Below are 12,594 nucleotides of genomic sequence, written 5' to 3' on the forward strand. Positions count from 1 at the left end.
ACCACAGAACATCTCTTTGCTTTGGATGGTAACTAGTGCTTTTCCAGCTGTTCACTTTTTGCTGTCTTCCTTCTTTGTTTCCACACAGCTTGAGTTTTGAGCTTTTAACATTCATGATTTTTTTTAAGCTGTTAGACCAAATCTAGAATTATCATTCTATCATTTCAGAGGACTTGGCTTTGTTCATTTTCATACTTACGTCAAGTCCTGAGAGAATAGCTTTGAATAGAGTCCTCTTTAAAACTATATCTGTGGTGATATATGGCAGAAACCAACACAATATTGTAAAGCAATTATCCTCTAATTAAAAGTAAAAGAGAAAAAAATGTATCTACAACTATCTATCATCTGTCTATACCTGTCTATCCATCCATCCATTGGTCTAGCCATCCATCTCAGAATTTAACATCTGATAAAACATAGTTTTAATTATTTCCATTTAATACATATACCTATACATTTTTCTTATTAAACTGAATTTATTTTTTAAATATGGAAAACATGTCCATGATTCCAAAAGCAAAACCATACGAGATAGATTCAGAACAGTCTTGCTTTCAAGCCATCTTCTTCACCCTGCTTCATCCCTCCCTTTAGATAAAATAATTTTACACTTCTGAACAATTTAAAAAGTATAATATACGTGCTGCTGCTAAGCTGCTTCAGTCGTGTCCGACTCTGTGTGACCCCATAGACAGCAGCCCACCAGGCTCCCCCATCCCTGGGATTCTCCAGGCAAGAACACTGGAGTGGGTTGCCATTTCCTTCTCCAATAATACAGTGGTATATTCACATCATGAGCATACAGCTTGATGATTTCTCACAAACTGAATATACCCATGAACCCACCATGTAGAATATTTCTAGTATCCCAGAAACTGCCCTTTCCACACCTAAGCCACTCTTGTCTCTAGAGACAACCACTCTTTTGACTTCAGATACTAGGTTAGTTTTACCACATGTAGTGGCTAAGTGGCAGTCACTTCAGTCGTGTCCAACTCTGTGTGACCCCATAGACGGCAGCCCACCAGGCTCCCCCGTCCCTGGGATTCTCCAGGCAAGAACACTGGAATGGGTTGCCATTTCCTTCTCCAATGCATGACAGTGAAAAGTGAAAGTGAAGTCGTTCAGTCGTGTCCAACTCTTTGCGACCCCATGGACTGCAGCCCACCAGGCTGCTCCGTCCATGGGATTTTCCAGGCAAGAGTACTGGAGTGGGGTTCCATCCCTTCTCCAACCACATGTAGAACTATATATAAATAAAATAGTGAAACAATATATTTATGAGATCTATCCATATTGTGGGTGGTGGAAGTATTCGCTTTTTCATTGCTGCTAGTTTATTCTATTGTATTAAAAGACACATACAAGAATGTTCATGAAGCACTATTTGTTAAAGCAAAAAACTAGAAACCATTTTCTCCATCAATAGCAAAATGGATAAATTATTGTATTGGCGTGCTTTGATACATGGGGTCGCAAAGAGTCGGACACGACTGAGTGACTGATCTGATCTGATCTGTACGTGCATTTTAACACACATATATATATCTGGTGGGTACATTTTCAAGAATAGAATTGGTATAGTATGTGTGTGTTCAGGCTTTAGTATATATTGCCAAAAAGTTTCTAAAAGTGGATGTTCCAGTTTACACTTCATCCAGCAATATATAAGAATTCTATTTGTTCTTCATCTGCCAATATTGTCTTAGTAATATTATCTGTTCTTATAGGTAGCTCAGAGAAGGCGATGGCACCCAACTCCAGTACTCTTGCCTGGAAAATCCCATGGATGGAGGAGCCTGGTAGGCTGCAGTCTATGGGGTCAATACGAGTCGGATACAAATGAGCGACTTCACTTTCATTTTTCACTTTCATGCATTGGAGAAGGAAACGGCAACCCACTCCAGTGTTCTTGCCTGGAGAATCCCAGGGACGGGGGAGCCTAGTGGGCTGGCGTCTATGGGGTCGCACAGAGTTGGACACGACCGAAGCAACTTAGCAGCGGCCGCAGCAGCAGCATAGGTAGCTAGTTCACTGTGCTTTTACTTTGTTTTTCCCTGGTGAATAATCATTTGTATTAGTTTTTAGTTTATTATTTTTTGCAAAAAGGGGAGAAATATATATAAACAGCCCTTTATTGCATAAAGGGTAGCACTCTCTATACATACTGTTTTCTATTTAGCGTATTACTTTTTCACTTATATATATTGAAGATCCCTATGTAACACAGCATGTCAATATATTCCTTATTTCTTTCTACAGCCACACAGTATTCAATTGTGTGAGTGTATCTTAGCTTCTTTAGTCAATCCCCTATTGATGGGCAGTTAGCTTACTTTCAAACATTTCCTGTTTGCAATTACGACTTGTGTGTAACTAAAATTAAGACTTGTGTATGGGTCTTTTCATTGTTTTGCTACTATACCTTTGAGATAGAACTTAGAACTTGCTGTGTCAAAGGTAAATGAGGATGTAATTTTGTTAGATATTGCCAAATTTCCTTCCATCAGGATTATGACATTTTATACTCCCACAAGTGACTGGTGAGACATACATCTATATTTTATGCTATAGACTATTCTCTTAGCGTATTAAATAGGCACTGGTAAATTTTTTTAAGAATCTTTAAAGTAAAAGTTTTGATTATCTATAATACTACAATCTCATAGGCACTTTAATTTTCCTTTAATGTGTAAAAATTTTAATTGAGTTAATAATGTAATATGTATTCTTGACTCACAGACTTAGACACAACTGAAGCGACTTAGCACGCATGTACCACAGCAGTTGATGAGACTGCTGTTCTACCACACCTCAGGGAGTATTATGAATTTCAATTTGATAGAGCTTATCAATTGCTTCATTCTTAATTTGCACAACAATAAATATCTGTTCTATTTATAGCAGGTATTCAACATACAGCTCTTCACTTGATTAACACCTCAGAGTTTCCTATAAAAATGCATACTTGCTCTTTTTCAATTTAAAATAAAAAAATTTTAATGCAAGAAAGAGAATGTATCTGTTAAGTGCAAAAATGTCAAGTTCTTAAATTTTCCCTTTTATACTTAGGATTTATGAGATGACCTGCATGATTAGCTAAGTACAGTTTTGTCACCAAGAGGTGGTTTAGAATTGTGAGCAGCTGGTTATAATTTCTTCAGCTCTCCTATTAAAGCTCTCCAAATAAACATGCAATCTAAAGACAGTGTGCTCCCTATCAAAACTGGAAGAGCAAACCCCCTCATCCTTCTTACAGTATATTATTACCCATAAACCCCCTTTACATAGTAATTCTGGAGCTCTCACTAAATTTGTGTATCTCAGTGGCTCTCAGGATGAGACCCCAAACCAGTAGGTCAGAACCATCTGAGAACATGCAAGAGTGCATGCATACTCAGTTGCTTAGCTGTGTCTGACTCTTTGAGACCCTATGGACTGCAGCCCACCAGGCTCCTCTGTCCATAGGATTTTCCAGGCAAGAATACTAGAGTGGGTTGCCATGCCCTTCTCCAGGAGAACATGTTAGAAGCAACCTAGATGTCCATCAACAGATGAATGGATGCAGAAGATGTGGTACATACATAAAATGGAATATTATTCTGCTATAAAAAGGAATGCATTTGAGTCAGTTCTACTGAGGTGGGTGAACCTAGAGCCTATTATGCAGAGTGAAGTAAGTCAGAAAAAGAAAAACAAATATCATAATGCATATAAATGAAATCTAGTAAGATAGTATTGACAATTCTATTTGCAGGGCAGCAAAGGAGATGTAGACATAGAGAACAGACTTCTGGGCACAGAGAGGGAAGGAGAGGGTGGGGTGATTTGAGAGAGTAGCATGGAAACATATACATCACCATATGTAAAATAGATAACCAATGGGAATTTGCTATATGATGCAGGGAACCCAATCTGGTGCTCTGTGACAACCTAGAGGAGTGGGATGAGTTGGGAGGTGGGAGGGAGGGTCAAGAGAGAGGGGACATATGTATACCTATGACTGATTCATGTTGATGTATGGCAGAAACCATCACAATATGATAAAGTAATTATCCTCCAATTACAAATAAAATAAAATAAAAATTCAGATTCCCAGGCCCCATCTTGAATCTTCTGTATCAGTTACTTTGCAGAAATCTGGCAATCTGAGAGTGTGTGTGTATTTCAGTTGGGATCAACTATGTGTAATATTAAATTTACCCCTTAACTATTTTTAAGTGTATCATCCATTAGTGTTAAGTGCATTCACATTGCTATGCAACATTACCAACATCCATTTCTAGAACTTTCTTCATCTTGCAAAACCAAAACTATATATTCATTAAAAAACAACTTTCCACGTTAGCCCCTGGCCACCACCATCCTACTTTCTGTCTCTGTGAATTGGACTACTCCAGGTACCTCAAATAAGTGAATCATACAGTATTTTTCATTTTGTGAGTGGCTTATTTAACTTAGTATAATGTTCTCAAAGTTTATCCATGTTGTAGTATGTGTCAGAATTTCCTTCCTTTTTAAGGCTGAACAATATTTCATTGTATGTGTGTACCACATTTTGTTTATCCATTCATCTATTAATGGACACTGGGTGGCTTCAACTTAACCATCTGTGTTTTAACCTTTTAAGCCCTCCAGGGGATTCTCATGGAGAAGGCAATAGCACCCCACTCCAGTACTCCTGCCTGGAAAATCCCATGGACGGAGGAGCCTGGTAGGCTGCAGTCCATGGGGTCTCGAAGAGTCGGAAACAACTGAGCGACTTCACTTTCACTTTTCACTTTCATGCATTGGAGAAGGAAATGGCAACCCACTCCAGTGTTCTTGCCTGGAGAATCCCAGGGACGGCGGAGCCTGGTGGGCTGCCATCTCTGGGGTCGCACAGAGTCGGACAGGACTGAAGCGACTTAGCAGCAGCAGCATCAGGGGATTCTCATGAGTTTGGGAACTACTGGTTAATAGGGAATAGAGATGTAGTGATTAATGTCATCTTGACAGATCTAGAATTCTTTTTTTAGAATGTTTTAAGGGAGATAGTGAAGGACAGGGAAGCCTGGTGTGCTGCAGTTCATGGGGTCTCAAAGAGTCAGACATGACTTCATGACTGAACAACAAAGCTATATTTGATACGGTAAGGTCACCTAAATGAAGGATATGACTCACGGCAAAGAAGTATAAAATCTCTTTGCTTGGGGTAATCTCACAAGGATGCAGTATTTAACACTATAATGGCAAACAAAAAGTACTTAATAATGTTTGAAATAAAAACTGTGTTACTTTAAGCAAGAATATGTATGATGATAAAGCCTTAAAATAGGCTAATCTTTGAAAAGTGTAAACTGGATGGGGATGAAGACTTATCAAATTAAAAATAGAAGAGGGATGAAAGAAAACATAATGACATAAAGGGTACAATGCTGTAAATAACATAATAGTAAACAGAAGCATTCTAGTTTATGCTTAGCATGGAATTCAATGAGCTGTTTATGGAATTAACATTACAGCAGTTTTGAATCAGCTGAATTCTCTTGTAGTTATCAGGGAACATCTGTGGTTATATAAACCACCATAATGATGGTAGTCAAATCTCATGAAACAGAGCGTTAACCCGCAGCCCGAGGTAGTCAGTCAGTCGCGGCCTTCATGGTTGTTTGCAGACTTGCATAATGAGCTAAAGTGATTGGGAGATTCAACTTTCCCACAAGAATCCCAGCTAGAAAATCCTACTGAGGGCAGAGTGTAGTACTAGTCAGGCTAATGATATGATTTGACATAGGAATATTAATTCTCACTCAAGAAATAAAAACATGTATTTGATTCTAATACATTCGATTTGAAAGAGAATATGACCCAGCTGCTCATATACCTGATACCTGGCACAGATTATCTGAATGAATAAAGAAATAAACGAATAAATAATGAATGAATAAATTTCATGAATTTTATTGAGTACTTATGATGTGTAAGCTAAAGGGAGGCCCCTAGCAATTTACAAAAATAAGTAATTTAACAGATTCCCTGGTGAGTAAGAAGTAAATGAATATCTTCTTCTTTGTTTGGTATCTTTCATTTTCACTATTAAGTTAACTGCATAACCTTGGGCAAAGTCCCCAGGCCTCAGTTTATTCGTCTGTAAAACTGGGTATGTGTGGGTGCCATGGGATGCCAAGACGGGTGATCTTTAAGGTTTCTTAGGCTGTATTGTGGGGAAGGGGCATTCTCATGTATTAATTCATTCAGCAGTGTGTGTTGAGTGAATGTAAAGCGCTGTGCTATAATTTTCCCATAACTTATTAAAATCACTTTCCTTTTTCATGGCTATAAAACAGCATGGCTAAATGTCAGAGAGAAAAATCTTCATAAATGGTCCCTATAAAACTCATACCAAAATAGCAAGCACCCTGGGGATGCTGGCACAGCCCCATGAGTGAGGTACTCTCCTACCTTCCCAGAGTTTCCAGGTCCCAAGAAGAGATCATCAGAGCACTTCTGGTGAGTACTGCCTCCTCCTGATGCCTTCACAAATCATTCTTTGGCAACAGCTGTGTAAGGACCTTCAGGCCTTTCCACTGATCAGCCAGTACTGTGCAAAAAGTTAAAAAAATCATTTCAGAGGCATTTGGTTATTTAAAGATTTGGATCTTTATAAACACATCCATCCCAAGTGATAGAGAAATAGGACTCACAGATGTTGCTTGATTTCTCTTTTTACCTAGGGATTTCCTGATATCTGTTTTTCAGTTTCAAAGTAAGTATTAAATGCTTGTATAATTTAAGTGTTTCATTTAATTAAGCTCAAAAGTGTATTTAAACTTTAGATCAGCCTAGATAACTTGAAAATAGAAACAATGGGGCAATTCTGCCAGTTCAGGCTTGATCTAGAATGCATTCCATTTCGAATGACTTAGGTGTTGGTAAATATAGTTCTAGCAGTTTCTGGGCAAACCAATTCTAAATGCTTGAATCTTTCAGGGCTATATTTATACAAGCAAGGCTATCACATTCTATCTCTGCTTCCCATCATTTTAAAATGAGTCCATTTCTTGGGCCTGAAATGGGTGAGGAATACGTCTTCGCTTAAAATTACAAACCAGTGCCAAGGCAATAGCATGACATACCTGAAGAACATTTTTATTATAGCTGAACAGCACCTTGACATCTGCAATAAATATATTCCTGAAAAGTTGTGTTTGCCTACTTCATTTAAACATCTTGCTACTCTCCCCGTTTATGTGCTATTGCTCTGCCACTTGAAATATAATTGAATCCAGCCATTTTTATTTGGCACAAATGTATAAAATAGATTACTTATTGTTTGCTATACTGAATGATGTCTGCACACTAGAACTAGGAGAGAAAAATGAAATGTGGTTTACATGCACGTCTACATTGGTGATTTTCCTCAGAGAAAGGGCAACATTTAGTAACTGCAAACAGATTGACTTTGTAAAGTATGATAATTCCTTTTTAATGAATATGTGTTCCAAATGACATCTTTTCTTATCGGGGTAGGTTTACTCTGTATCATATGAGTAATTATTTAAGACATTTAGGAATATGTTCTAGATGTATATTTCTAAGCACTGAAGATGTTTAGGATTGTTTTGCATGTGTATTGCCTCCTGTAGAACCCAAGGAGGCTAATTCTTTCTACCTTTCCTCCCTTTCTGAGAGGGAGGCTCTTTGTGGACCTAGTTCCATGGAGGTGAGAACTTGCCCCAATCCTCTTCTCCATCCTGGCTGCATCTGTGCTAGCTTTCATGGATATCTTTGACACTACATGTGCCTTAGCTTCCCAGGTGGTGCTAATGGTAAAGAATCTGTGCAACACAGAAGACACCAGAGACTCAGGTTCAGTTCCTGGGTGGAGAAGATTCCCTGGAAGAGGAAATGGCAACTCACTCCAGTATTCTTGCCTGAAAAAATTCTATGTTCGGAGGAGTCTGATGGGCTACAGTCCATGGGGTCCAAAGGAGTTGGACACGACTAGGCACACATGCATATACATGTGCTTTAGCTTACCAAGAGGCTTTCTGCCTCAGGCTTTGTCCAGGTCCTCTTAATGCTTCAGTCAGAGACTAGTTCCTCCAGAAACACAAACTGCCCCCATGTCACAGCCCTGCATGAAATCCAGAGTGGTTCCCATTACCTCAGGACGTACTTAAAACTTTCAAGCATGTCATCACCTGGCCCTGCCTGCAAACCAGACTCATTTCTGATGGCTTGGATCACAATTCTCAAGTTCACTCCTGTTATTCTTTCTGCTGGAGCACACTTTCCCAACTCCTTCACTTGACAGATGCAAATCAGTTCTCTACTTCTGACTGGAAGCCTCACTGATCTCCATGCCGAGTTAGTCACCTTCTCTCCCTGTGACCGCAGTGCCCTACGCATAGTGTTATCACAATACCACACCTATTCATTCATCCATTCTTCTGTTTCTCCCACTAAACAAGGAACCTGTCATTTCTGTAACCCTAACCATTAAATCTTTCCCCTTATCTATGATGTCTCTAGCAATGATAGCAATGCCTAATGCGTAGTTGTTTCTCAATAAAGTCGGGTTGCAAGAATGAATTCATTCACCCCTCCATTCATACTTTAGTCAACTTATTTTTTTTTAAGCTCTGTTACCAGAAAGCTTATTATGCTAACAGCAGTATATCTAGGGCATCTGTTTCAAAATAATTTCGTGATTAATTTGTGCCCCTTACAGGATTTCATACTGGCATTAATATCCTATAACATCACCTGGGCCACAATATTTTAAGCAGCATGACAGTTTATGCCAAAATATGAGATGATGAGAAACAGATTATGGAACTCCAAGCAAATATTTCAGAAAGATGTACTGTATAATTAGTTGTTTATAAAAACTTTCCCAGAGTCTACCTTTTAATAGATTCTCCCACATTACAGGAGGATCTGTTTGAATAGAACTTACATCCACACTGTGCTCTTTAATGGTTCAGTCAAATGTCTCTACTTACATTGTTAAAAATATAGTTTTCTCTTTCCAAATAAGGTTTACCTGTAATGTGTTCACCTGAGCACTTTCTTATTATCAGCTGGCAAGCAAAATGAAAAAGCCATTGGACCTAGGGCTGCAAGTGCCAGCTTTGACTCTTGAAGGTGTGTGGTTAGAAAGCAGATTTTCTAGTGTATGAATTAACTGTGCCCAAGGCTTATCTTTCCCTTTTCTAAGATTGCCCTTTGGCTATGCAGAGCTTAGTGCTGCAGTAGGCCTTATACGAGAATAGTACTTACCAAGCAGAGCAATTTTACCCCCCAGGGTACATTGGGCAATATCTGGAGTCATTTTTGGTCATTGCAATTGGGAGAGAGTGGTGAGTAATGATAACATTACTTTGTAGAGGCCAGAGATGTTGCTGCACCTCTTACATTCAAAATTCAGCACCCCACATTCAAAATTCTCCAGCCAGAAATGTCAATAGTGCCAAGATTAAAAACCTTGCAGTAGCCACTAAGGAAGACAGCATGGAGGTTCCTTAAAAAAAATCTAAAAACAGAGTTACCATATGATCCAACAGTTCCACTTCTGGACACGTGTTTGGAGGCAAGCATGATTCAAAAGGATACATGCACCCCAGTGTTCATTGCAGCACTATTCACAATAGCCAAGACATGGAAACAACATAAATGTCCATCAACAGAAGAATGGATAAGAAGATGTGGTGCATACATACAATGGAATATTACTTGGTCATGAAAAAGAGTGAAATAATGCCATTTGTAGCAACATGGATGGACCTTGGGATTATCATACTAAATGAAGTAAGTCAGGGAAAAACAAATATAATATGAAATCACTAATATGTGAAATCTTTAAAAATGATACAAATGAACTTATTTACAAAACAGAAACAGACTCCCAGACTGAGAGAATGAACTTATGGTTGCCAGGAGGAAGGATGGGGGAGAGAGATGTATGGGGAGTGTGGGATTGACATGTACACACTCTTGTATTTAAAATAGATAACCAACAAGGACCTACTGTAAAAAAAAAATAGCAATTTTTTGGAAAGAATACAATTTTAAAATTTAAAAAATGTATTATGGGAAAAAAAGAAAAGAAAAACCCTGTACTAGGGTGGATCAAGAAAGGTGAAATTAGAAGCTGAAAAGTGAGAATCTGCGATGCCTGTGATTGACTTTTCTATTGTGGTTTGCTGCTCGTTCCAAGGGATGTTCATTACAGGCAGCTCTCAACCTACGGCTGTAGGCTACTCCAAGGCCCGCTGGAGAGTCTGTCTCACTCCAGTTGGCTAAGACTCTCTCATATAACGTAATACAGTCACAAGAGTGATGACCATCACCTTTATTGTGTTCTCTTGATTAGAAGTAAGTCACAGGTGCCACCTGCACTCAGGTGGAGGATGTTATGAAAAGCTGTGGACACTCAGAGGTAGGAATCATAAAGACTACTCTGGGATTCATCCATACCACATGTTCTCTCTTTTTGTTGGAGGGGCAGGTCTGCACTGAGAGATTTGTGGGATCTTAGCTCCTGGACAAAGAATCAAACCCAGGTCCCCTGCAGTAGAAGTGTGGAGTCCTAACCACTGGACCACCAGGAAACTCCTATTGTATTGTTATCTGGATGGCAGGTATGGTGTTTTGTGCTGTGCAAACCTGGTTAAGCAACACAAGGTTGAAAAGCAGAAGTGAAGGAGTGGCCATCTCTGCTGGTCATCATGGTCAGATCAGTGGTGGGCTGATGTGAGAGTGCCAGGCCAATTTCAGCTGCTCCAGTTACTCTTTCCAACTTCTGACCAATAGGAACGCCAGGGCCACCATCAGAGACTGACTAAAACCTACAGAGGCAATAGCTGCACAAAAGCAATAGCTTCCAGTCAGCTCCCCTTCTTAGCTAGGAGTCTGGTATCTTGGACTAACTGTTGAGTGAGTCCAAATCCACCATGAGACCTTCATTTCCCCAGCATCTCACAATGGTATTAGGTTGATTCTATGATGCCTCTTCTTCCATAATACTCAGAGAACTCTGCTCCCCTCACCGAACTGTGACACAGGTAATGTTCCATAATAGAATCAGAATATATCAGCATATCCTGTGTGCTTATCACTGTTCCAGGGGCTATGGTCAGTAAAATCTAGTATAATGTTATACTCCCACTAGAATATAATACAGTAAATACAGTTAATATAATAAAATACAACCTCTCTGTTTTGTTTACTGCTATACCCCACAAGGTCGAGAATAGTCCTTGTAGTAGGCAATCATAAGTATTGTCTTTGTGAAATATGTACATATAAATAAAAGACATATATATATATATATCTGTTTGTCTCCTTTCTTATTGCTTATTTTAGCATTTAAATGTATTTTGTATCTAACTTGACCCTATTTTCTTATTCAGAACATCTTTTGGGAAAGGCAGGGTGGACTACTGTTTAAGTGGTACATTGGCATTTCTAAAGTCCAAGGAAAGGGCTCCATAGTTCCAACTGTTATCCAATTAATGCAATACGGTACAACATGATATAGAGTATAAATTTACCATTTTGCTAGGTGATTCTATCTATGTAGCTGCTTGTCTATCTAGTCCCCTAGTCAATTGGATTTCTTAATCAAAGATTATCTTTAGGACCCTCAGCATGTATATCTTGCTTATTTCCACAAACTCCCCCATTACACAGATGTCCATTCTGTCCCCTCTTTGCTATTCGTTTTTAATCACTGTTCATGTCATATTTAATGGTTAAACTTATTATTATACTTTACTATACTTTTTATACTAAAAAGTATTTTATTATACTTCACGGTTTTAAAGGATTTTATTTACATAATGAACTTTCTGTTGGTTATAAAGTCAAACATGTTTCCTGCTTTTATTCAATATTATCTCAGTTTTTGTAAAGAATTTTTCTGGAATTGGTAAACAAGTGAGGGACATTAAAAACTAAGGAGACAATGTCCATCTGCTATAAATCACAGTCCACAACTTAGGGAGTAGCCCACTCTGCTTTCTCCACAGGATGTTCTGAACTGGAAAATAGTCCAGCCAAGCTGGACACCAGAGGTATTTAAACGCTAAAATGAGCAACAAGTAAGGGGATATAACATTTGTGCTCAAGATAAATACATGAAGTTTGTAGATAATATCAATAAAAATCAGAAAAAAGTGAAAGCAAAAGTTGTGACTGACTCTTTGGGACCCCGTGGACTGTATACAGTCCATGGAATTCTCCAGGCCAGAATACTGGAGTGGGTACCTGTTCCCTTCCCCAGGGGATCTTCCCGGCTCAGGTATCAAATCCAGGTCTCCCACTTTACAGGCAGATTTTTTACCAGCTGAGCCACAGGGAAGCCCAAGAATACAAGAGTGGGTAGCCTATCCTTTCTCTAGTGGATCTTCCAGACTCAGGAATTGAAACTGGGTCTTCCGCATTGCAGGCAGATTCTTTACCAACTGAGCTATCAGGAAAGCCCCAAAATTGGAAAAGAAGGTCAAATATATTTATAGATTTTGACCATATGCATCATTTGTAATGGAAAAGTATTAGCGTATAACCTTGAGAGGAAAAACCCTCTGTCCACAGTGCTTTTTA

General features: G+C 38.8%; 1 protein-coding gene across 1 annotated transcript in view; it reads right to left on the reverse strand.

Annotated features, from left to right (window-relative positions):
• PALS2 (protein associated with LIN7 2, MAGUK p55 family member) overlaps positions 1 to 6,469 on the reverse strand; it is a 165,352-nt gene extending 158,883 nt beyond the window's left edge. Inside the window, exon 1 of the mRNA XM_059885904.1 lies at positions 6,448 to 6,469. The gene's annotated coding sequence lies outside the window, so the exon portion shown is untranslated. The remainder of the gene's footprint in view (positions 1 to 6,447) is intronic.
• Between the last annotated feature and the right edge of the window lie 6,125 nt (positions 6,470 to 12,594).

Source organism: Bos taurus, chromosome 4, assembly GCF_002263795.3.
Source record: "Bos taurus isolate L1 Dominette 01449 registration number 42190680 breed Hereford chromosome 4, ARS-UCD2.0, whole genome shotgun sequence".
Lineage (NCBI taxonomy): Eukaryota > Metazoa > Chordata > Mammalia > Artiodactyla > Bovidae > Bos > Bos taurus.